This window comes from Natrix helvetica (genome assembly GCF_964273705.1).
Source record: "Natrix helvetica genome assembly, chromosome: 5".
Classification (NCBI taxonomy): Eukaryota; Metazoa; Chordata; class Lepidosauria; order Squamata; family Natricidae; genus Natrix; species Natrix helvetica.
Window position 1 is genome coordinate 117,364,642 of NC_138551.1, and position 26,275 is coordinate 117,390,916.

The following is a 26,275-nucleotide window of genomic DNA, read 5'->3' on the forward strand; positions in this document are numbered from 1 at the left end:
TTGCTAAGTAAGTTCTGTGTCATTTTACAACCTTTTTGCCACAGTTGCTAAGCAAATGAGTGCAGTCGTTAAGTAAATCAAGCGGTCGTTAAGCAAATCTTATAGTGATCCCATGACCCTAAGGTACGGCAACTGTCCACCAACCACAGGAGTTCGGCCAAACTCTTAATGGGTTGCCGCCTGCAGACCGCTTGGACCGGCTGCACCTGGACTACTCCTCGGACAACTCCTGCAAACTTGACCAACCAGCTCCGGTCATTCTCACTTGGGGACCTTGTCTATGCCCACAACTATGCCAGGGGCCCTTCCTAGATTCCTGCCCATGTAGTGGACATTATTGGGCTGCATTTCTACAGTGTGGCTCTCAAAGATGGCAGGTTGTGGTGCCACCACATTGACCAACTGCATGGCTGCCTTGGAACCTCAGTCTGCTGCCAGCCAGAAGGGACTCCACCGCCACAAACAACAATACCGACAAGGGACTGTGGTGAATGACAGATGCCTGCTGACTCAGTTCCTCTTGTGTAGGAAGCACCAGGGACCGAGTCCTTGCTGCCACTGCAAGCTATACCTGAAGCAGCCACTCCGCCTAGTCAAGGCTTTGGAGCTACTGGTCTTGAGATGGTACCTCATAGGTTGGGACGGACACATCACCGCCCTGCCTACCTAAAAGACTACACCTGTTATTATTTTAATCACCATAATGCTCCATCTTGGTGGGAAGGGGTGTTATGTATTGTATATAGTTGTCAGTTGAAGTTCTCTGTCTGGTCCTCTGTTGGAGCAGGAAAATACTCTCTCCTGATTGGCTGTTTGGCTGAGCAGTTTCCTATAAAAGGAGCTGTGTCAGCCAGGGAGTTCAGTTGCCCCCACAGTAAATAAAGAGCTGTTAGAAGTCACCCAGGCCTCGCCTCCCTTCAATTGCCCAGAACTTATCAATGGCCAAATCTGGCCTTAGATTCTGCCTCAAGTTTATCTTTTCCAATAAACAATCGAGTTGGAAGTTCATTTAAGAGCAATTTATTACTCTGATAAAGTGTGTTCTATGAAAAGGGGGAACCTCCAGAAATGGATTTCACTTGCTTTTATAGTTTATACCACAAAAAACTTCAAAGCAAAAGTTGATTGGTTTAGAAATACCGTATTCTTCAGTCTATAAGACGCACCCCCCCCAAAAATGGGTGGAAATGTCTGTGCGTCTTATAGAGTGAATATTGCTGAAGCCCTGCCCACCTGCCAGCCCCCACCCTTCGGACTCTGCCTCCCAGCAATTTGCCTCTGTGCATCCCATTTTTGGCCTGTTACAGGCAGTGAATCACTGCCGCCTGGAAGGAGGCTGATCCAACTGCCAATCAGCTGCTCGTGCTAAATCACACTGTGCTGAAGCTGACCAGGCTGTTTGCTGGGAGGCAGAAGCAGAATCTTTTTCCTTGTTTTCCTCCCCAAAAGCTAGGGGTGTCTTATAGTCTGGAGAGCCTTATAGTGTGAAAAATACAGTAATCATCTGTTCAGTTACATCATAAGAATGACAGCATTGCCATAGAAAAGAGAATTGTATTCTGAATAAAGTAAAAGAAACATTTGAAAAGGGGAAACATCACAATGGGGTTGGGAAAAATACATCCTCAGCGCTTCCCAAGGTTGGGCTGGACTATTTTCTTCTTTCACGGAGGCTTCAGAACAGCTAAAAACGAAACTGTTGTCTACAATGTATTGAATGCTCCCCTGCCAGTCCTGATTCCCAAAAGAGAGGCTTTTTCTTGAAGGTTATGTGAAATGATCAGCAATATAATTGAAAAAGCAAATTTAAAATACAAGAAAACAGTATTACAATAGCCACATTTCAAGTATTACAAAGTCCATCCTCTGTGGCCCTCAGGTTACATCTGTTCTCTGTCGCTATCCTTTTAGTTGCAGCTGGGATCTCCGATGCAGATGGCTGTGAAAAGATGGGAAGGAGAAGAAGCCGTTACGTTTTGGCACTGCCACGATACCTTCTGGGTAAGTCCCAGGCAGGCAGGCAAAACAAACAAAGCTTTCCCTAGCTCTTGTTTGTGGGGTTTTAGAAGCAACTCACTCTGGGTGAGGTTAGGATAGTCCCTGGGTAGAAATTCTGTGTGTTTAAAGCACCACAGAACAAACAGAGTACAATCACCATGTGCTTTACTTCTCAATTATCTAACTGTAACAGGAAACAGGAAACTCAGAACAAAAGAGCATAGTGTGTATACCATAGTTCCAAACTTCTAAACACTATACTGGCTAAATACTACTGTAGTTGTTGCATGTAAAAATACATTCCAACAATGCCTTTGGAGGCATCCAGATCATGGTTTTCCCAAAGATACTCCTCCCGCCAAGAGGCAACTGGACTTTCTGGTTTTTCTTTTTTAGACACTTCACTCCTCATCCAAGAAGCTTCTTCAACTCTGACTGGATGGTGGGGAATGGAAGGATTGATGCTTATACTAATCCTTCCATTCCCCACCATCCAGTCAGAGCTGAAGAAGCTTCTTGGATGAAAAGCAAAACATCTTCAAAGAAAAATCAGAAAGTCCAGTTGCCTCTTGGGGGAGGGGGGGAAGCACCTTTGGGATTCCAACAATGAATTCCAACATCCCCCACTGATGGAAAATATTCCCCTCTGGGACTAAGTCAGTGTTCCTCAACCTTCACCACTTTAAGATGGGTGGACATCAACTCCCAGAATTCTCTAGGCAGCATAGAGGTAGTCCTGAACTTACGACTTGTTGCTAAGCAAGACAGTTGTTAAGCGAAGTCAATGGGGAAGCCAGATTTGCTTAACCACCTTGTTAATAACTTATTAATTGCAATGATTCACTTAACAGCCGTGCAATAGACATTCAATAAATAATAAATAAATAAACGGTGGTGAGAAAAGTCATTAAATGGGGCAAAACTCACTTAACATTTAATAACATAAATTTCAGGCTCAATTGTAGTCGTGAGTAGAGGATTACCTCTAAAGAATTATCGGTCTTCCTAGGGAGCTGAAAAAGCTGGTCATGACAGAGAGAGAAAATGTGGATTCAAGTGCTTCTCATTCAGTGACTGCAATCAATCCAGTTATTAAACAAAATACATTAAGGGATAAAGAGAGGCTGCAAAGATTACTCTGGTCTCCTATGGAATAGAATAGGATAGGAATAGGAATAGAATAAATAGATAGAATAAGGAATATAGGATAGGATAGGATAGGATAGGTTAAATAGGATAGGAATAGGAATAGAATTGGAATAGAATAGAATAGAAATAGAACAAATAGAATAGAATAAGGAATATAGAGTACGATAGGATAGGATAGGATAGGATAGGAATAGGAATAGAATAAATAGAATAGAATAGAATAGGATAGAATATAAATAGGAATAGGAATAGAATAAATAGAGTAGGAATAGGAATGTAGAATAGAATAGAATAGAATAGAATAGAATAGAATAGAATAGAAAATATGGACTGGATCAGACTGGACTGGAGCAGAGCAGAAGAGAAGAGGAGAAGAGAAGAGAAGAGAAGAGAGAATTCTTTATTGGCCAAGTGTGACTGGACAGACAAGGAATTTGTCTTCGGTGCATAAGCTCTCATTGTACATAAAAAAAAGAAGTGATCAATCATGATCATAGTCACCATAAAAATAGAAAGATCGATTTCTTCTGTGCCGTGTGTGTGTGTGTGTGTGTGTGTGTGTGTGTGTTTTGCCCTCACTGGGTGGAGAGGGGTTGAACAGGTTTGTTCTTCTTAAGCTGTTTTTCTTTCCGCATCCTTAAAAATACTACAGGTATTTATCAACTTACAAGAGTTCATTTAGTGACCATTCAGTTACAATGGGATTGAAAAAACTGACATGATCATTTTTCACACTTGTGACCGCTGCAGCATCCCTGTGGTCACATGATCAAAAATCGGATGCTTGGCAGTGGGTTCATATTTATGACGGTTGCCGTGTCCTGGGGTCACGTGATCCCCTTTTGCCACCTTCTGACAAGCAGAGCCAATGGGGAACCCTTATCCACTTAACAACCGTATAACTAACTTAACAACCTCAGTAATTCACTTAACAACTGCAGGAAGAACGGTCGTAAATGGGGCAAAACTCACTGAATAAACATCTTGGTTAGTTACATAACGTTTCGGTTCAATAGCGGTCGTAAGTTGAGGACTACCTGTACACACCATTGATAAGGTGACCAACCGTCCTCCTTTAGGGAGGACAGTCCTTCTTTTGTAAGTTCTGTCGTCCCTCAAAAAGTGTCCTCCTACATGTCCTCCTTTTTGATATTTGAAGGCTAATCTGTTGCGCGTTATGTGACGTATTTTATTAAACAGTTTTTAATGGTGTTTTTTTTACTTCATCGCAAGTATATTGAACAGATATTGAATCTTGTGTTGAATTTTTATCTAAAGAAATGCTAGACATTAAAATAGACGACAATTGTCTCTTTGAAGAAATTAGAAGACTGAATGTATATTTAAATTCTGAAAACTTAATACAATGGGAAAATCAATATGTTGAAATTGATAATTTTTTATTTATTTATTTATTTATTTATTTATTTATTTATTTATTTATTTATTTATTTATTTATTTATTTATTTATTTATTTAAACTTATTAGTCGCCCCCTCTCCCCACAGGGACTCGGGGCGACGTACACAAGCAACAGTCAACACAGTGTCATACAGAGGAGGTAAAAAATAAATAAATAATTACAATGCTGAAAAAGGTTAAAACCTCAATAACATTAATAGTTTAAAAACTAAAATTAACAATTAAAAATGACCTAGGGGTGGATAAGTTGTCGAGTTATGCCAGGCCGGCTAGCCGAAACAGGTGGGTCTTCAGTTTACTGCGGAAGGAGCGGAGATCGGTTGTTGTTCTAATGTCTGGGGGGAGGTCGTTCCAAAGGGTAGGGCCCGCCACAGAGAAGGACCTACTCCTGGGCACCGCCCTCTGACAATCTCTAGAGGACGGCACCCGGAGGAGACCCTCTCTGTGTGAGCGAATGGGCCGCAGGGATGTATGGGGCAGGACACGATCCCGCAGGTAACTAGGCCCTAGTTAAAAGATGGGTGGATATTTTCAGCCATTTCAAAAATGAACATATTCCATGTGAACATTTATTTATACTTGTTCAATTTACGTTGTGCTGCCCTGGAACTAATGCAGCAGTTGAAAGAGTTTTTTTCAATTGCCAATGATTTTTGGACAAGTGAGAAATTGAGATTGAATGTTGATACTCTAGCTGCAGCACTTGCCGTAAAATTCAATATGAAGGATATTTCTTGTTCAAATATTTCCAATATATTGTTAGAAGATGATACATTGACAAAAAATATTAATTCAATGGAAAAATACTCATTTAAATAATAATTAACAGGCATGTAGGCATAATTGCAATATAAAATGTTGCAAATGTTTTTATTATGCATATATCATATTTCAGTGTATTATTGTTGCAATGAATAAAATATTTCTTTTATTTACGATATATTTTTTCCAATTTATTTGTCCTCCTTTTCATTGTAAAAAAGTTGGTCACCTTAGCATTGATCATCATGGTATTTAGCCCGAAATCGGTGCAATGAAATATATTTCGATCTCGTCCGGTCGTTCTTTGGCTCTCCATCTCCCCTTTCCCACCCCTGGTTCTCCGTCCATAGATACCCCCATTGCAGCAAAGGCCTCGTCCTCGTCCCCCGCAGGGCCTCCCAGGATCCTGGCAGGGAAATGGGAACGGCGCCTCCTTCTGGCAACTCAGCCTGGCTGCAGGACCACCAAAGCATCTGGGGCATTTTCTGGGCAACAGAGTTCGTCCCGAAGCAATTCCCTCTGTTGCCATGGCCACAAGGGGTCCACTGAAAAGGAAAAGGAGAAATGAAACAAGGAGGACGAACACCTGGAGGCATCAGTTCCTGCTAAGGAGCCCTGGCTCCTTCCCGCTGCTAAATCCCAAAGCATTCAAGGTAGACTGCTGCTCAACCTGGAGGCTCCCCAAATAGTCACCTCAGAGGATCAATCTTCCATGTGTTGTTGTTTTTTAAAGACTCTTTTCTGGGCCTGGCTAGTCTAAAGAAAGGAGGGATTTGGGTGACATGATAGGCGTATTCCAGTATTTGAGGGGCTGCCACAAAAGAAGAGGGGGGGGGGGGTCAAATTATTCTCCAAAGCACCGGAGGGCAGGACAAGAAACAATGGATGGAAACTAAACAAAGAGGAAAAACAACCTAGAATTAAATGGAAACCTCCTGACAGTGAGGACAATTAACCAGTGGAACAACTGGCCACCAGAAGTTGGGGCTGCTCCATCACTGGAAGTTTCTGAGAAGAGACTGGACAGTCACTTGTCTTGAGATGGTATAGGTTCTCCTGCTTGAGCAGGGGGTTGGACTAGAAGACCTCCAAGGTCCCCTCCAGCTCCTATTCTATTCTATTCTATTCTATTCTATTCCATTCTATTCTAACTATTATTCTATTCTATTCTATTCTATTCTAGTCCTAGTCTAGTCTAGTCTAGTCTAGTCTATTCTGGAAACCTTTGAATCCAAGCTTGAAGCAGTCTGACAGCTAGGAAAGCTTCCATCCAGGAAATTACACCTGTGGAAATTGTGGCTAAAGGATTCTGTGCTCCCACTGTGTCAACTTTGATCACATCTGCAGGAGGAGAGATTATTCTGAGTTCTTGTTCAGAGAACTCCTGTTCAGTCGTGTCCAACACCTGTAGGCCATTGCTTTCCATGGTGCCCTGAGAAGCCCCGACTGTTGGGTCAGATTGATGTTATCAAGCTAACCTGTTCTTTGCTCCCCCTTCAGCTTCTTCCACTAACCATTCCTAGCATCACTGACTTTTCCAATGAATTTGCACGCATGACGTGGCCAAATGGCTGAATGACATAGGCCTAAAACATGTGAAGAACGGTTGCAGGGATTGGGTATGGCTTGTCTAGAGAAGGCCCTGGCATGACATGATAGCGGTCTTCCAGTATTTGAGGGTCTGTCACAAAGAAAAGGGGGGGGGGGTTTTCCAAAGTAGACAGGATTAGAAGCAATGGGTGGAAACTAATCAAGGAGAGAAGGAACCTAGAATTAAGGAGAAATTTCCTGATAGTGAGGACAGTTAACCAGTGGAACAGCTTGCCACCAGAAATTGCAGGTGCTCCATCACTGGAGGTTTTCAAGGAGAGATTGGACAGCCACTTGTCTGAAATGGCGCAGGGTCTCCTGTTTGAGCAAGGGGGTTGGACTAGAAGACCTCTGAGGTGCCTTCCAACTCTCTTGCTGCTCTTCCATCTCTGCATGGGGGGGGGGGGGGGAGGAAGATTACCTTTCAGGCCACAGGTGTGCCTCATGGACAGAGCTCCCACCCTGCTGGGAAGGAAAGGTTTGGCAACACAGAGACAAGGAAAGGACAAGGAGAGGGAAGGGAAGGCTATGGAATTCTCCCTTAAGGAAGAAGACTGGAAGGGTAAATAGAAACACCTGGGATGCTCTGCCTTACCCCTCTGACAGGTGGCTCTGGCAGGGCCCCTTTCCCTCCTTTGGGGCTGTTCTGGATGGAGCAGATGAAGACAAGGCGAGAAGACAAAAGGGAGACACCGCAGGGATCCCGGCAGGCATCTTAGGAAGTCTTGCAAAACAGGTGCTCCGGCCGTCCTGCCTCCTCGCTTCTTCCCACCTGATTCCTGCCTATTTGTGTTGTTTGGGTCAATGGTGCAGAGCCCTGTGACCCTCCCCTCCGTCCTTGCTAGAGGTGTGGCAGGGGGGCTGCCCTCCTCCCCACACAGACCTCCCACCCTTAGGATGCCCTAACTGAGCGGTTGCTGGATGGCTGCAGGGGAGCCGAGCCTCTAGCAAGGGGTGGGAGATTCCCCTCGGCTGGCCTCCTGCCCCCTCCGTCAGCTCTCTTGGATTCGGGGGGCTTTGTAGTGCCCACCACATGGGGGTCCTGATACTGTTGCTCTTGCTAAGTAGCCCAGGGTTTCTTTGGGTCTTCATTGGCCTTATTTTTCTCTCTTGCCAAGGCAATGTTGAAAGGATGGCAATAACTTTGAGGCTGGGACCTAGAATGCTTTTCCTCTCAGAAATGGGATTATTAGATTATTGTTTGGCTAATCACATTTTGATTAGAAAACCCACAAGGGATAAAAAAAAATAAGGGAAAACCTGCAGTCCTCCATTAATGATCGCAATTGAGCCCAAACTTTCTGTTGCTAGGTGACACTGCCATGATTCAACCATGGTATTTGGGGAGGGCGAACCGGGAGTGGGAATGGGGAGACGGAGAGCCAAAGAAAGATCGGACGAGATATGAAAATTTTAATTGCACACATTTCAGGCTAAATATCCTTAGGATCAACGGTGTGTTCAGGTAAATAATTGTGGACTTACGACCACAATTGAGCCCAAAATTTATGTAACTAACCGAGACGTTTGTTAAGCGGGTTCTGCCCCATTTACGACCTTTCTTGCCGCAGTTGTTAAGTGAATCATTGCAGTTGTTAAGTCAATACTATGGTTGTTAAGAGAATCTGGTTTCACATTGACTTTGCTTGCCAGAAGGTTGCAAAAGGGGATCAATCATCTTAGCCCGGGACGCTGTGACCGTCATAAATATGAATCAGTTGCCAAGTGTCCGAATTTCGATCATGTCATTAGTCACTTTTTCTCAGTGCCATTGTAACTTTGATTGGTCACTAAACGAAGTGTCGTAAGTCGGGGACCACCTGTACTATTGATACATTATAAGACTCCCTACCTGTAAGATAAGCTATTTTTCCTTGCCAAGGAGGACTATGCTTAGATAATGGGATGCCCATAGTTTCTTCTCTTCTATGCCAAGAATTCCTTCCGTCTTAATTAGCATGTGGTCTCTCTCTTTGTGGACTCTTAAGTAACCTTATGACTTCTTCTTTTTTTCATTCACGTCCTAAATCCTGAATCAACAAATCAAACATGGGCCAACCGTGTGCTGCAACTGCCAAAAAAGCCCACACAGTCCTAGGCTGCATTAACAGAGGCTCAAGGTCACAAGAGGTGCTAATACCGCTCTATAAGGCCTTGGTAGGAACCCACTTGGAATCCTGCACCCAGTTTTGGTCGCCACAAAGAAAAAAAGATGTTGAGACTCTAGAAAGAGGGCAGAGAAGAGCAACAAAGAGGATTAGGGGGATGGAGACATACTAAGAACAGTTGCAGGAATTGGGTGTGTCTGGTCCAGTGAAAAGAAGGACTAAGGGGGATCTGATAAAAAGTCTCCCAATATTTGAGGGGCTGCCCCAAAGAAGGGAAGGTCCACCTATTCTCCAAAGCACCAGAAGGCAGGAAAAAGAAGCAATGGGTGGAAACTAATCAAGGAGAGAAGCAACCTAGAACCAAGGAAGAATTTCCTGACAGTTAGAAGAATTAAGCAGTGAAATGACACCAGAGGTTGGGGATGCCCCAACACTGGAGGTCTTTAAGAAGAGATTGGAGAGCCACTATTCTGAAATGGTGGAGGGTTCTCTGCTTCAGCAGGGGGTTGGACTAGACGACCTCCAAGGTCCCTTCCAAGGCTATTGTTCTGCTATTCGGTTATTCTGTTTAGCTTATATAACTGACTTTCTGTGTAAAGTGGGCAGGACGTTCTGTCCTATCCAGGTAAACTTTCCTTTGTACTTTCCTTTGATGAGTTAAACTACAACAAATTGTAACTTTTGACTTCTGGGTTCCCTCTTTGTAGGACAGAATCTTTTTCAACTGGAACATTCCCGGTAAATCAAACTGACCAAATGCTCTGGATTGGGGCATGAGAGCGTTCAATGCTGCCTATTCATCCAGGTCCAAGAAGGAAGAGGAGGGGGAGTAAGGGGGGGCACATCCAGGTTTCTAGCAAGAGGCACCCATGGAAAGTCTTTTGCTTTCCAACCACAGAGATTGTGGGTGGATCAGGAGTCAGCCTGAGGTTTCAGAATGGCTTCTGGTTGCCACTCGGATCCCTTTGCAAATTCCATTTTAAGCAGGTAAAAAAGCTTTGATGGACCAGACCAAGATAAGTCCAAAATCCACGCTGACCCCCCAGATGCCTCTGGTCTGCCCACAAGCAGGGGGGAGGGACGTATCACTTGGCCCAATATGGAACCAGGTAGGGGAGGTATTCAGCCAGTTCCCACGGGTTCCCTAAAACTGCTTGTTAATTGTATGAGCTGTTTGGCCAACCGGCTGAATTGCCTCGGGGTGCCCCCCCCTCCCTCCCTCCTGAGGGTGTCCCCCCCCCCGAGAAAACGACCAGTCTCAAGATCCCGTGGATCACTTTGGTTCAGGCAGTGGAATTCCCCACTGGTTCCCTCTCTCTACGCAAAGCGAAGGAATCGCAGAAACTCTGCAGAGCCCAGAATGAGGCTTCCTCAAACTTCGGGATTGGGAGGGTCCAGAAAGGAGGATGACCAATGGGAAATCTCCCTTCTTCAGCGTCATCGGTCTCTGGTCAGAGTCTCCCTTGACTTCACCCAGTGCAGGAGAGCGTTCCAAGCAGAGAGGAAGCCCCAGTTGGTTCTTCAGGCCAAGATCCCCCCTCCTACTTTCCCCACCTCTCTCTCTCTCCGCAGAACTGGCTCTCCTCCTTTGGGTAAAGCCCCAAAGGACTCTGCCCGGAGACCGATGACGCTCAAGCAGGGAGAATTCTCATTGGTGCTGCCTCTAGTTCTGGCCCGACTTTCCTACCTCCGAAATCCAAGACAAACGCTCCCACCCCCTTCCAGATGCCTCCTCAGGGGTTGGGAGCATCAGTCCGGGGAGATACACACGCGCGCTGCCGAGCCCAGAGCGGGCCTTCAGACGACGGAATGCCAGAGAAATGCGGAATGTGCAGAGAAATGCAGACTAAAACCAGCGAATCGTATTTTCCCAGGATCCGACGAAGCCCCAGTGGACCAATAGGAATTCTAGCTACTGTAGCGTCATCAGTCTCCGGGCAGAGTCTCCCTTGATTTCACCTGACGGAAGAGAGAGTTCTGTGCTGAGAGAAAAGAGAGGGAGGGGGAATATGTTCAGTCTTGGGGGAGGGGGCCCCCAGCTCAAGGGGGTTAATGCCATCCCTTCCTTTTGCCCCCCCCCCATCCAGCATGGAGTGGGGCTGCTGTGGATGAGTGAAAGGGAGGTGCAGCCCCACAGCCAGCGGCGACTTGGGGTCTCTCTCTCTCTCTCTCCCTCCCTCCCTCCCTCCCTCCCTCTCCCCTGACTCCCCTGGCACACTGGGTGGCAAGTCAAGGGAAGGGAGGGGAAGAATCTCTTTTCTCTTTCAAATGGGTAAAAGGCCGCCATTCCTCCATTCCAGATATGGGGAGAGAGAGAGTCAGCAAAGTTGTCCCATGTGCTGGTCACTCAGGAGTGCCAACATCATTTCTGAAGAAGGCCACTTGGCTGGTGACCTCCCTGTAGAGATCTCCCCTGCCTTTCTCCAAACACCTGTTCTGCAGCTCTAATTCTTGGATGGCCATTCTGACATGGGTCAGTCCTTCTCTGTTGCCCTCCAGAGTTTTCTGCAGGTCTTCCAGTCTGGCCTGGTAAACACAGGTCTGGTGCTGCTGCAGATGGTTGAGGTGCTTCTTCTCATTTCCCCTCACATTCTGAAGAATGGTGACTTTCTGCTTCAGTGGCTTTTCTCCACAAAGTGGAAGCTTGTTCAATCTGAGCCAGTTCATGCTGCAGACTCTAGAGGTGCTTCTTGAGTTCTTAAGAAGGTTCCAGACCTCTTTGAGGAGCTTCTCAGAGGTTCTAAGGCAGCCTTCTCAAGTTTGAGGAAGGCCACTTGGCTAGTAATCTCAGACATTTCTTTCTGGAGTTCTTCAGTGTGTTTCACCAAAGATTCTTTCCCTAACTCTAACTGGTGGATCATCGTGTTGGCATGGTCCAAGCTTCCTTTGTTGTCCAACAGAGTTTTCTACAGGTCTTCTGTTGTGAAGTTGATCCATTGTCTGCTTGAGAAAACTGTGCTGCTCTTGGGAGTCTTGCATATTGGGAGTCTTGTCCCTTGGATCTGGAATCTGGTATTAGAGATCCAGAGAATCCTGGTTTTCCTGCACCTCCCCAGACGATGAAAGGGAAATCTATGCATAAAAAATTAGATATTATTCATTTAAAAAGGCCTTGTGAGAATGTGCCTGAAGAAACAATGGATCCAACTATATACAATACAATACAATACAATACAATACAATACAATACAATACAATACAATACAATACAATAGCAGAGTTGGAAGGGACCTTGGAGGTCTTCTAGTCCAACCCCCTGCCTAGGCAGGAAACCCTATACCGTTTCAGACAAATGGCTATCCAACATCTTCTTAAAGACTTCCAGTGTTGGGGCATTCACAACTTCTGGAGGTAAGCTGTTCCACTGATTAATTGTTCTGACTGTCAGGAAGTTTCTCCTCAGTTCTAAGTTGCTTCTCTCCTTGATTAGTTTCCACCCATTGCTTCTTGTTCTACCCTCAGGTGCCTTGGAGAATAGTTTGACTCCCCCTTCTTTGTGGCAACCCCTGAGATATTGGAACACTGCTATCATGTCTCCCCTAGTCCTTCTTTCTATTAAACTAGACATGCCCAGTTCCTGCAACCGTTCTTCATATGTTTTAGTCTCCAGTCCCCTAATCATCTTTGTTGCTCTTCTCTGCACTCTTTCTAGAGTCTCCACATCTTTTTTACATCGTGGCGACCAGAACTGAATGCAGTATTCCAAGTGTGGCCTTACCAAGGCATTATAAAGTGGTATTAACACTTCATGTGTTCTTGATTCTATCCCTCTGTTGATGCAGCCTAGAACTGTGTTGTCTTTTTTGGCAGCTGCTGCACACTGCTGGCTCATATTTAAATGGTTGTCCACTAGGACTCCAAGATCCCTTTCACAGTTACTACTGTTGAGCAAGGTACCACCTATACTGTACCTGTGCATTTCTTTTTTGTTGCCTAAATGTAGAACCTTACTCTTTTCACCATTGAATTTCATTTTATTAGATAGTGCCCAATGTTCAAGTTTGTCAAGATATACATTCTCTAAGTATCCTACACATAGTCCTCAATTTACATGCATTCATTTAGCAACTGTTCCAAGTTCCACAGCCATTGAAAAAAGCACTTTATGATGGGTCCTCATACTTACGACGAGTGCAGCACATAGTCGCCACTTGGGTGCCACGCAATCAACATGGGTTTAGAACAAGTAAAATCGGTGGGCGAAATGGTGTTTGTTTCATGACTGCAGGATTCACTCAAAAACTGCAGTGATTTGTTTAACAATGGTGGCAATAAACATTGTAAAATTCAGCACAACTCACTTAATGACTGCCTAGCTTAGCGATGGCATTTTTGGTCCCAATTCTTGTTGTAAGTCGAGGACTACCCCTAGGATGCAGCAGCAGGCTGGTTTGGAGAAGCTTAAGAGGGGCTGTATTTAAGCAGGGTTGGGAGACCACCAGGAAATGCCAGGGGTAGGTTGAGAGGAAGGCGGTGGCCACCCTATCTTGCTATGTAGAAAAGTAGATGGGGCCCCTTGGTGACTTTGTCCCAATCAATAAGTGACTCTGAGTTCTAGTCCCGCCTTAGGCATCAAAGGCAGCTGGGGACTTTGAGCCAATCACCAGGAGGCTCTGATTTGAATTCCCAGGGCCCAGCTAGGAATTCAGGGCCAGACTCTATGCTGCCCCCTACAGTCAGTGAGTTCCAGCTGAACCCTGGCAAGAGGGAGGGGCTGTGACTGGGGGAGGGGCTCTCTGTGTCCAGGAGTTTCTCTCCTTTGCTCTTGGATGGGGCTGCTCTACCCCAGAAGGACCCAGGGGGAAACTTGGGTTCCTGCTGGACTCCCGGCTCCTGCTGGAAGACAAGGCGGCAGTGGTGACCATCAGGACCTCTGCCCAAAATCCACCTTGCTTTAACATTGATAATGGTTAAGGCAGCAGTCTAGGAAGCAGGAGATCCTGAGTTCGAGTCCTGCCTTAGCCCTGAAAGCCTGTTTGCTGACCTCGGGACAGATGCTCTCTTTCAAACAAGCCCACCTCACAGGGTGATTGTTGTGGGGAAAAGAGGAGGAAGAGGAAGACGAGTTGGACATGTTCACCTCCTTTAGTTAGTTGAAAAAATAATAAAACAGTGGGAAAAAGTCTAACAAAAATAAAAATGGACTTTCCTGCTTCTGTTTGCATGGAATCTGTCCTGGCCGTGTGCAGATCCAGGAATTTCTCTTCTCACCAGGGAGGTAGAGGGTTTTTTTTAAAAAATCATCCCTTCCAAATTCACTTCCTGTGGAGGCACCAGTGAGGACCCCAGACCCCCTCCCAGCCCTGGAACACAGCAGGTTTCTGGGGTTCTTTGGGAAACGCTCCTTCCCCAAGCAGAGTCTGCTGCAGGCCCATCATCCACGTCCCTCCCTGCCCAGGATCAGCTCAGGCAATTCCTCCATTCACACAATAGGAAAAGGGGGGTTTGGACAGAGTCTCTGGGTGAGTCTCCGTTCTTCCACATGGAAAGTTCACACTGATCCCGCCCCCCAAAGCGAAATTCCCCCTCGGTTCCTGGACACCTCCAGCCGTTGCTCAGCTGAGGTTGCAGCAGGGCCAGAGTGGCTGCGAATTGGGATGGAAGGGACCACAAACCCTCTTCAAGCCTCCCCAGCCACAATGGACTCTGAGACACAGACTGTGGCCTCCCAGAAGCTCCTCAATGGGGCCTTTAAGGGGCATCAGGAAGGGTCATATGGGATCAATCTCACCACAGTCCCCCTATAGGGGTTTCCCATCTGCTGTCCCTGGTGGCAGATCTAAGACTGTGAATCCCACTGCTGACACCAGTTTCTGTGGAATCAAACGCAGGACCCAAAAACCCAATAATCCAAGCTCAGTGGATTTATTTATTTAGTATCCACTGGAGGAATTTCCCTCCATAAAATAGTGAGAGGAAATCTTACAGACAAAAGGATCCACACAAATTATACATTCCTGGAAAGGAGGAGAAAATGACAATCATACAGGTGCATAGTTTATTTAATAGATGTAAGCATGAATATTCATAATTAGTGAGAGTTCAAGTTACCTTCCCACCCTTGTATTGTTGCTACCCTCAAGAAAGAGTTATTGTGTAAATAAAAGCAGTTTGGGCAAAATGTCCTGAGAAATGAGGGCATCAACGTTGCTCCTTACATTCCTTCTATATTTCTATCTTGCCAACATGCCCCCATTTCTCCAAAAAAATTGTCTCCTCGCAATCTTCCACGCACCCTTTCTTTATTTGAAGAAAAAGAGTTGGCCCACTCCTGCATGCAGAACAGCTTGGACCATTGTCTATGTTGAGACCAGTGGTTCCCAACGTGGGGCCCATGCTTCACAGGGGGGCAATTTGATTTTTAATGGGGGCAATTTGAACCTTGTTTAAACCAATTTAATGGCCTTTTAGGCTTCCTCCGCGTGAGTAGAGTTCACTCTTTGAGTAAAGTAAGAATTATATGTCACAGGAGGGGGGGGGGGCACCAGGATTTTAAAGATGCTTAGGTAGGGCATGGACAAAAAAAAAGATTGAGAATTACTGGTTTAGACTGTGGAACATGTTAAAAGTTGAAATTTCTCAGTCTCACATTTACACATTTGTTCTGGCTGTGAGATGCTCCTTTGTGTTCAGGTCTGGCCTCAGAAGGATAATGTAGCACTTGGGGATGAAGATGCAGCCCAGCAGACCAGCACTGGAGGCCAGGATGGAGAAGACCTGAACAGCCACCATGTATTTCCCTTTGGTGCTCAGGTAGGTGGGCACAAACGTCACCCAGACACTGCAGAAGACCAGCATGCTGAAGGTGATCAGCTTGGCTTCATTGAAGGCCCCAGGCAGATTCCTGGCCAGGAAAGCCACCGTGAAGCAGATGGCAGCCAGGAAGCCCATGTAGCTGAGGGTGATGTAGAACATGACAACAGCCCCTTCGTTGCATTGCAGGATGATCTCTCCATGCTGGGAGTGGAGGTCAGAGTCAGGGAAGGGGGGAGAAACTCCCAGCCAGATGGAGCAGATGATAATTTGGACAGCAGAAGAAGAAAGGATGATGGAGTTGGCCAAGCTCTTCCCCAACCATCTCTTCACCCGGTTTCCTGGTTTTGTGGCCAGGAAAGCCAGCACCACCGTGATGGTTTTGGCCAAGAGAGAAGAAATGGCAACTGAGAAGATGATGCTGAAGACCGTTTGTCAGAGAAGGCAGGTGGTTTTCCTTGGTTGACCAATGAAGAGAGAAGGAGACAAGAAGCAAAGCAGGAGGGAGACCAGGAGGATGTAGGAGAGATCCCGGTTGTTGGCTTTGACAAGGGGAGTCTCTCTGTATTTAGTGAAGATGATTAAAACAAGCCCTGTACTTAGGAACAAGAGTAGGGCAAAAGAGACCAGGATGATGCCCAGATGTTCTTCATAAGACAGGAAGGTTACAACTTTGGGGATACATTGGACTCTGTCCTCATTTGGATATTTATCATCTGGACAATTGGTGCATTTTTCTGCATCTGAGAAACCAAAAATTAATTTTCTTTAAAATTCTGTCCCTTTATTTTTTGTTAAAACTAGCATAAGAAGGATGTAATCTTTTTAAAAAGTAGCTAAGTATAAGAAGTTGAGGAAAGTCGTAGGGTGTTAATTATTTCTGGTGTAACGTGTAATGTAACTCATAGGAAGCTACATTATTAGAGGTTAATAATGAATCATATAATCTTTTTAGCCAAACATGTTGTGTCCTGCCACATGGCAGTTAATATACTGGACTTAGAGGAAATCTACAGTATCTTGTAACATCTGGAAGTAAGCTGGAATTCAGGAGAAATTTCCTAACAGTGAGAACAAATAACCAGTGGAACAGCTGGCCTCCAGAAGCTGTGGGTGCCTCCGGAGCGTGGGGAGTGGTTGCATGCGCATGCGAGGGGGTCACCTGCAGATGCGCAGGGGTGGGAAATTGAGTGGGCACGCGGGTCCATGCAATAGCGCACATGCGTGCAATTCTGGCATGCCGTTAAAAAAAGGTTCGCCATCACTGTCCTAGGGTGTGAATTATTTCTGGTGTAACATGTAATGTAATTCATAGGAAGCTACATTATTACAGATTAATAATGAATCATATAATCTTTTCATACAAATATTTAGAGTCCTGCCACATGGCAATTAATATACTGGATTTAGAGGATACCTACAGTATCTTTTAACATCTGGAAGCTATATGGAATTCAGGAGAAATTTCCTAACAGTGACAACAATTAATCAGTGGAACAGCTGGCCTCCAGAAGTTGTGGGTGCTTCAACATTGGATGTTTTTAAGAAGAGATTGGACAGTCACTTGTCTGAAATGTTATCAGTTCTCCTGCTTGAACAGGGGGTAGCACTAGAAGACCTCCAAGGTCCTTTCCAGCTCTACTCTGATTGATTGATTGATTGATCTACATGACTGGCAGAATATTTGTGTAATGAGTTCCCCCCATAACTATCCACAGCACCACATTATGGAGCAGTGACACCTTCTCAGTGATCCTCAAGGGGAGAATCCAATATACACTGAATTGCAAGGTCTTTCAGAAGGTGGACATAAAACATTTCATCAAGTTTCAAAGAATTCAGATCTTCCTAGAAAGGTGAACTTAGCAGCACGTATCCAGACTAAAAAGCAGGGTGTAGGAATGGAGGAAAGGTTATGTACAGACATGCGCAGCACACTGCCATGATCTCAGTAGCTGGTTACCTCAGATTCCGATGAGCTCAACTAATTAGCAGTGCCAGACATCATCTAGATATGTAAGACTCTATCCGGGCTGGGATGTTCTTAGAGATTGACAAGGAGAATGCACCAATAAGATGCTGAGGCTATATGCTCTTTGCTTTGCTTGTGAAAACTGTATAAAAAGAATAAACTCTGCAAGAGGCAGACAGAGAACTTGGAATGAACCCTGTGATGTCTGGACTCTGAATCCATCAGCAGGGGAGATGTTTGTTGTTAGTAAAGCTTGCTCAGTCTGCCACCCCCTCCTCCCATCTCCTCCCAGCCCCTCCTTCAAAGACTTTTTGATTTACTTCCTTTTAGATAAGAAATTGTGCAGGTTAAAAATAATAAAAAAAATCCAGGTGAGCTTCAATCTGTCCTTTAATTTGCACTTTCATGAAAATGTTCTGGATGGATCCAGTTCCACAAAGCCTCCCATTTTCCTCAGTGTGACCCACCTTCCTGAGTGGAGAAGGTCCCCTCCGGACAAGGAACGCAGTCATAGCAGCAAACTGGCTCTCCTTCTCGAGCCCTCTTGACAAATCCAGGATGACAATTTTTCGCACAGTTGGACTGAAGCAGGGACTGAGCAGAAAAACAAGGAACGCCAAAGAAAATGTGTTAGTAGTCAACATTTATGAAAATAGAGATAGACACTGACTTTAGCCAAATAGCCTCTGGTCTTCATGTAAGTAAATATGAAATATTTGACTTCTTCTAAGAAGATGCAGGAGGTATAACTAACTACTGGCAGATTCTTCATTTAGTTCCTCCCTTTTGCTTTTGGCATTTAACATTACAATAAAGTACTTTTCTACTAATAAAGTCTAGTAAAGTCAGGAGGGATGGAATTGAAAAATGATGTACATATGATGATATATTCATATTAAAACTGAGAATAAAATTTATTGTAAAAGATTTAGGAAACATTTATTCCATTAGATTTTTATTATGAAATTAATATGATGAAAAAAGAAACTTCTGACCAGTAAGATCTTGAAAGATTTCCATAAAACATGGCAAAGCCCCTCCACTTAGGTCCTGTCTGTTGAAGAACTTCCATTAGATGTCACCAACTGGCATGGGAGGCCAACCACCCTGGAGACTATAGGCTTTGCCCACTTGAAGTGGGACCTCAGGCTTTGGGAAACAGAGAAAGGACACCAATATTTCTCCCACCTTATTGAGCAACTTTAGCCGTGAAAGAGCATCTTGTCTGATAGAAAGTCTCTGTCTTATAAAATACGCCAAAATCTGTCTCCTGGGATCCTCCTTGGGGAGAACCAAGAAGCCAACAATATAAAGATCTGCTGTTTTCTCTCCATTTTGGTCCAAGTACAGTTTAAAGTGAGAAATATTCCAAAATTCATTCTTCTTCAGAAACAGATGAAACTAGATTAGGAAAATCCAGGAATTTGAAAAACAGAAAACTTTGTTTCTTATCCCACATTTAATCTTTCTTCTACAATTGTCTTATCTCCAAATATGGTTGAATAGGAAACAAATACTGCCATTATCTTAATTAGTTTGAAAAAGTTTGAGAAAAAAATGTCAATCACATACTGACAAAATATAGAGAAAATATAATTGACACAGTTGGTCAATTATAGGGAACATTCTAGATCAGATGACAAATAAAATGAACATAGAAAAAAAGATGATCCATAAACCTTTTGAAAACAACAGGTAGATTCCCAGAAAGCATGGGTTGATCAAGAAGAAAGATGTCAGGCTAATCTTCTCCCTGGTCATCCTGATGGAAAACATCTCCAGATGTACTAATTCTAATTAATTGTGATTCGACATTAACAAAATTTTGACAATTTGAAAGAACAAAATTCCCACCAACACTTTTCTCAGCTTGAAAAGTTGGTGAGGATCCTTTCTGAGTTTCTTTCTCTCCCATTATGCAGCTGCAGGATTCTCCCCTCTTCTCTGATCTTTCCCTAGGCAGCCTCCCTTCCCCTCATCCCAAAAGTCATTCTCACATATCATCACACTTTCTAAATAGATTATGGGAATTCTGGGGATAGAACTGGATTTCAGTAAAGGACTCACAAACAATTTTTGTGATGTGATTGGAAACCTGAGGGGTGGTATGAAAGTGGATAAAAACTGTCTTCAAAATGAAACTCAAATAATGTTTAACCCTTTTAAATATTTCCATAAAACCTGAATGTGATGGATAACAATTTGCCATTGGTCATCAATTTTTCTATATTGTCATTAATATGGTCATTAATACTATCTTAAAGTAACCGAATTTGATGTGATTTAAAGAATATAAAGTCTTTCAACCTAGGAGCCTTATTTGAAACTTCATTTAAAAAGTTTTCCAAAACTTGCATTTCACCTTTTGGAATAAAATAAAATTTTATAAAGGAATATCAAGTTTCCCGAAACAATATTTATGATTAGCACACAGTAGAAAAATATCTGATTTTTAGCTACTAGGACTTGACTAACAATAGAGTCTCATATAAGAAGATTAATGATGGACTAGAAGAAAGATGAGGGATACCAAATTGTATATGTATGTTTGTGAAAATGATCTCAAAATCGTAGTTAACTGGAGACAGAATCTGAGTCAGCTGGGAGATGTTCATGGAAAGAAGGCAAATGCAGCCATAAGAATCTCAGGAAGTGAACGTTCTAGTTTGGGGAGACCCCAACTCAAGGACCAGGTCCCCTTGCAGACAACAAACTTGGAGGAGAATTTGTACAAAATCTACATGAACTTCAGGGAAGGACAATGAAGCCAAGGAAGAGATCAAAGGAGCTGTTCTTAGCCTTGAGGAAAGACAACAAGGAGAGGAGCTGAAGATCAAGAGGACTCTTGGAGCCCCCTTTCCAATTGAAACAATCTCTCCGCTGGAGAAGGGAAGATATAGCCAGTGGTGGGATTCAGCCGGTCTGGCACAGTTTGTGTGAACTGGTAATAAAAATTCTGCCTGGCCATGCCCTGCCCCACCACTACTTGCCTCGCAGGCCTTGGCTGGGGCCTTAGAGTCATAGCTGCAGCTGCTCTTTGGCTCCCTTGCCTCAACCACGTGTCCATGCAGCCCAGCCTGTTTGCCTGTCTTTGCCGTGGCCTTCTGCTCGTCTTGGCCTGCTCCCGAATGCCCACCTCAGGCTGCTCCCGAGCACTCCAGCAGCGGCCATTATTCAACTTTTCCCTCTTTCCTTTCCTTTCTCTTTTCCTTTTTCCTTCCCTTCCCATTCCCTCTGTTTTTCATCCTTTCCTTCTTTCCCATTTCCTTTCCTTTCCCTTCCCTTCCCTTCCCTTCCCCTTCCTTCCTTCCTTCCTTCCTTCCTTCCTTCCTTCCTTCCTTCCTTCCTTCCTTCCTTCCTTCCTTCCTTCCTTCCTTCCTTCCTTCCTTCCTTGGGGTCTGAGGGAGAGTCAGGGCACCCCTTTCCTCCTTGACCCCCTCCCCAACATCTGCTCTGATGGCAATTATGGCTAAAAGGCCTTTGGAAGCTGGGGCTACCCCCTCCCCCTCCCCCTCCCCTCTGCAGAAACACATCTTGATGCAGAATTGGGATCTGTCAGATCTTCTTCTCCTGCCCCCCCCCCCCCGCACAGTCTCAGTTGCTGCTTGGAGGGGGGGAGATTTCTGGTTTTGCAGGGCTGAGAGGAAAAGGGGAAGGGTGAACAGGCCCTCCAAGGCTGCCCACCCCTTTGCGTTTCTGCAGCCAAATTCTACCCCCAAACAGAGGAACCCCCCCCCACCCAAATACTGCAGGGAAGAATAGGCTGGGCCCATAACTGGGCAGCGTGTTGGGGGAGAGGCTGCAGCAGCTCCACAGTGACCGGAGGGAGGGAGGACGGTTCGGCCAGGTCCAATCAGGGGACGGGGGGATTGACCAGCTCAGCCAACAGATTTCAATCGTCCCTCCTGGCTCACCTGAGCCACTCTAATTTCCCCCCTGGCCAGAGGCGCCTCCAGCTAAAAGCCCCTCAGTGGACGCCCCACGCACACGCCCCCCCAACGCGGAGTTCAGAATGACGCTTCTCCCAAAGAAGTTCTGGGGAAACCCCCCCCCCCCCTGCTGCCCCTTCCAGAGCCCAGAAAACTCTCAGGCAAAGTAGCGCTGCCTTGCTCTCAGGAGTGTGGGGAGAGAATGGATGGGAGGAAAGAAAAACTCGGGGAAGAGGGAGGGAGATGCAGAGGAAACGGGGAGAGGCCCTTGCCCTGTTTCCGCCTCCTCCCAGGCGGCCCACAAGGTTGAAAAGGTTCTGATTCCTCACTCTCTTTTTCTTTTTTCTTCCCCCCCCCCTCTCTCACACATACACACTCACACTCTTATCCTTGCAAGTCCCCCTTCTCTGCCTGCTCCAGAGAGAGAAGCTTGCCTGCACAGAAGAGGCACTGATTGAAGCACGTCCCAGTAAGTTAATCAGCTGGGCTTTCCAGGGATGCGAGCGATGCTGCCGGGCACTTGGAAAGGACTTCGGCCACCGGCCCACCACTAAAATCAAACAATGAGGCAAGGCACAGAGCTGGTTGGAAGGGTGTGTACGTGTGTGTGTGTGTGTGTGTGTGTGTGTGTGTGTGTGTGTGTGTAAAATGGACGGTTTCATCCAAAGGAATTTTTGTTTCAGATGGATCTCCTAGCTTTGGAAGGAGGAAAGGAAGGGGTAGAAAGAGAGAGAAAGAGAGAGACAAAAGAAAAGGAAGAAGAAAGGAAAGGAAAAGAAAGGAAAGGAGAGAGAGAAAGAAAGAGGGAGTTATGGAAGGAAGGGAAAGAAAGAAAGAGAGGGAGGGAGGAGGAAGTGAATGAGATATAGTTGGATGGATGGGTCAATAGATACATGGAGGGAGGGAGAGAGGGAAAGAGAGAAAATGAGAGGAAGGAAGGACACAAACCATGGCTTCAGAAGACTCTTTCAAACAGCACAACAATATTTGAAAGGGCAGGAAGGGATCTTGGAGGTCATTTTCTAGTCCAAGCCCTGCTCTAGTAGGGTCAGAAGTGACCTTGGAAGCCATCTAGTCCAACCCCCTGCTCCAGATGGAGACCTTATATCCCCTGGATTATTTTGGTGCCTCTAACAGAGAGGAAAATTGCCAGAAAAGGGAGGGAGTTTACTAGGATAAGGCTGCCATTCAGAGGAAGGCAGAAACAGTCCTTGACTTATGACAATTGAGCCCAACATTTTGGTTGTTAAGCAAGAGCGTTGTTAAGTGAGTTTTGCCACATTCTACTCAATCCATGACATCTCCTGGCTCTAACAGTCATGTGCAGGCTAGGGAAGAACATCTGAAGGCCTGTGTAATGTTCTAATGTGCAGAAGTTAAAGTTAAATGTGTGCCAGAAAGTGGGCTCTGGGGGTGTTTTTTCTAAACGCAGTAAGTGAGGTTGAATGTGTACAGTTTAGAAGTTTTGCAGTTTTGCAAGGAGAGGCCAGGCAAGGTACCCCTTGACATGAGTGATGTCAAGTTGGCTATACCCACCCAATCACATGACCACCAAGCCACACCCACCCATTCACATGACCACCAAGCCACACCCACCCAGTCACAAGACCAAGCCATGCCCACAGAACCAGTAGTAAAAAGATTTGAATCCCACCACTGGATACAACCCTCTTCCAATAACTGACTCCTGCTACACACGTGTGTAAGATCCGCTCACTCTTATTCCAGAGTGTCAGACATGGAAAAAGTGAATTCAGTTACAAGAGAGGAGATTGTAACTGAATGAGAGAAAAAAATATATGATAAAAGGACGAGCTGTTTTAGAGTTGAGCTAGTAAACCAGAGAAGTTCAGTGTCCTCTTCATCGTCTGAGAGCAAAGACTGAGCAGCCATCAGTCAGAGAAGCTTGAACTGGGATTCCTGCAGAGAGGAGTGGGTTGGGCTAGATGGTCTCAGGGTCTCCTCCAAATTTATAAAGGTTGTCATGCCACAACATGTACCGTATTTTTCGGAGTATAAGATGCACCGGAGTATAAGACACACCGAGGTTTTGAAGAGGCAATTTTTTTAAAAAAAGTAGGTAGGTAGGTAGAGGGAGAGAAAGAGGAAGAAATACAGTAGGTAGGGAGGGAGGTAGGGAGGTAGATAAAGGGATAAAGAGAGAGAGAAATGGAGAGAGATATACAGATAGAGAAATACATTAGGTAGGTAGGGAGAGAGAGAGAGTAGGTAGATAGGTAGATGTTTCCAGGTGTATTTATCGATGTGCTGGAGAAGGAAATCGCTGATAATCTGCAGCACCTAAGACTTTGTTTCTGCTGGCAAAGCACTTGATCAATGTAATTCTCATCAACCAGTTAAAGAGCTTTCCAAGAGGGGAAAAAAAGTTTATACACGCTCCAAACCTCCCCAAAACAGCCCATTTTTGTAAAAACGCCCCCCCCCTTTTTAAAAAAGTCATGAATAGCCTTGGGGGAGGGGCTTGCAGAGAGGGGGGGCAAAAATGAACAAAAAATGGCCCGTTTTTCGAAAAAACAAGCCCGTTTTTTGTCAAAAAATTGCATGCATAGCCTTATGGAGGCTTATAGAGTGCTTCTGGGGGTGGGGGTGGGGGGCAAAATGGTCCATTTTTTGCTGATTACTACCCTCCCCAGCCCCCAGGAGCTCTCTGAAAGCCTCCATAAGGGTATGCACGGCCATTTTGGCAAAGGGGGCGGGGCTTCGGGAGGGAAAAATGTTGTATTAGATGTATAAGACGCACCCAGATTTTCAGCCTCTTTTTTGAGGGGAAAAGGTGCGTCTTATATTCTGAAAAATACGGTAACTGTTGTGCTGCTGTTGCTCTAGCCCCACCTAGTGGCCGGGGACAGATAAGCCTCACTATAAGGTCTGAAGCCAGACTCTATTTTCTGTCAGTCTTTGGAGAAGACGGAAGCAGCCGTTGTGACCGAGACCCCTGGTCATCCGGAGACGCCTCCGTCCCTCACACGGAGCATCACTGGAGAGGTTCCAGCTGCTTCTTTGCTGTCTGTTAGTTAATGCTGCCTATCGCATCTTTCTATTTGATTTCCACTCTTTGCATCTCCTCAGTTTCACCTGCCCTCTTCTCCCAATAAAGCATCCATATCCACACCAGGTTCCCTTTCATTGGAGGAGAACAGGGGGGCTTAGCTGCCTGTCCAGCTGCAACACACCCACGTGCAATGGGGACGGAAGAAAGGTGGAATTCCACCAGGCTCATCACAAAGCGACAAATCCGGGGTTTTATTTTAAAAAATATACAGCATTTTCCAATTAGCAGTGCTAAATATAAAAATGCCATGGTATCTACTCTTTGGAACCATTAATTCCCTGAGTAATTGAATTGGTCAGATCTGTTGAGATGGTTCCCCTCCTTCTCCTCTGGATTCCTCCTCCAAAGGATCTAAGATTAATGGATCCATATCGGGACCCCCATACCTGCCATGGCTGCAGCCTTGGAGACCCCAAGATCTTTTCTCCCTCCTTCCTTCCCCTCCTCGATCTGGAGGAATATGCAGCATTCAGGGCCTGGGCCAGAGTCTTTATGAGACTGTAATGGTGGTAGTCACTTTGGGCCCTTAATCTGTCCCATTTCCCCTGAGTCTCCAGTGGGGCTTTCTGGGTGCATCTTCTGCGGCCTTTGATAGAAAAGACATTCTTTGAAAGAGAACAATGAAAATAATGATCTTGAAACTTTACTTCCACAAAGAAAAAGGGTTTAAAGGCAGAATCTTTTGGCCTTTCTTTGAACAGATAACCAAAGTTCCAAATACTATGGATGTATTTGAGAAGTCTGCGCTTGTTTATTTTGTACTCTGCAAAATTTGTGAGGATCCAGACTTTCCCCTCAATGGGTCCTGGCAGACGCATTAGTGTTAAATGGAAAGGAAGAATTCTGTCCCAAAAGGTTTCAAATTCCATGAAGTGAACAAATACGTTGACTTGTCTCCACTTAGAGAGGGAATTCCTGAGGTATGTAGTATATCCAGTCTTTGAGAACAGTTGTGATATAACCACACAAATTCCATTCCTGATAAGCACAGGAGGGAAAATCCTCATGAAATTCTCTCCCTTTTCTGTGTCTGAAGCAAAGAGGCCAATCAGGGTCCATCTGAAGTGGAGGAGCAGCTGGACAATTGCTGGGTACTGGATTCCTTCTTTGGGGAACATGTGGTGGAAAAAGGGGAATTTGCTTTTATCACTCAGAGCCTCTGAAGCTGTTAAATAATTGATCTGGAAAAGGAATTGAAAGGATTAGAGCCGTGATGGGGAACCTGTGGCATGCAGAGCTTCCTCTCCCGGCACGCCAGCTGCCCCAGCCCAGCTCCACCAGCATCCACATGCAGGCGCACCTCCTGCCGGCCACCTCGTTTTCGGGCCTTTGTGGAGGGCCGGGGGGGGGGGAACACATGAGTATGCAGGGAAGGCGCTCACATTGCTGAGGAAACTCCGGCTGGCTGGAAGTGAGTGTGGATGACCTCCCCCCCCCCCCCCCCCAGTGTTTCCTGGCTCAGTTGGAGGCTTTCTTCAGCCTTCAAACAGTTGCAGGGGTTTTATTTTTTATGTTTTGC

General features: G+C 45.3%; 1 long non-coding RNA gene across 1 annotated transcript; it reads right to left on the minus strand.

The window, feature by feature from the left end:
* Window positions 1-1,859: 1,859 nt before the first annotated feature.
* LOC309393317 lies at window positions 1,860-25,635 on the minus strand. Its single transcript, XR_014175566.1, has 3 exons — window positions 25,143-25,635; window positions 18,222-18,348; window positions 1,860-1,939 (listed from the first exon to the last, which is right to left on the minus strand). It is a non-coding gene; the product is annotated as an uncharacterized lncRNA (long non-coding RNA).
* Window positions 25,636-26,275: the final 640 nt, after the last annotated feature.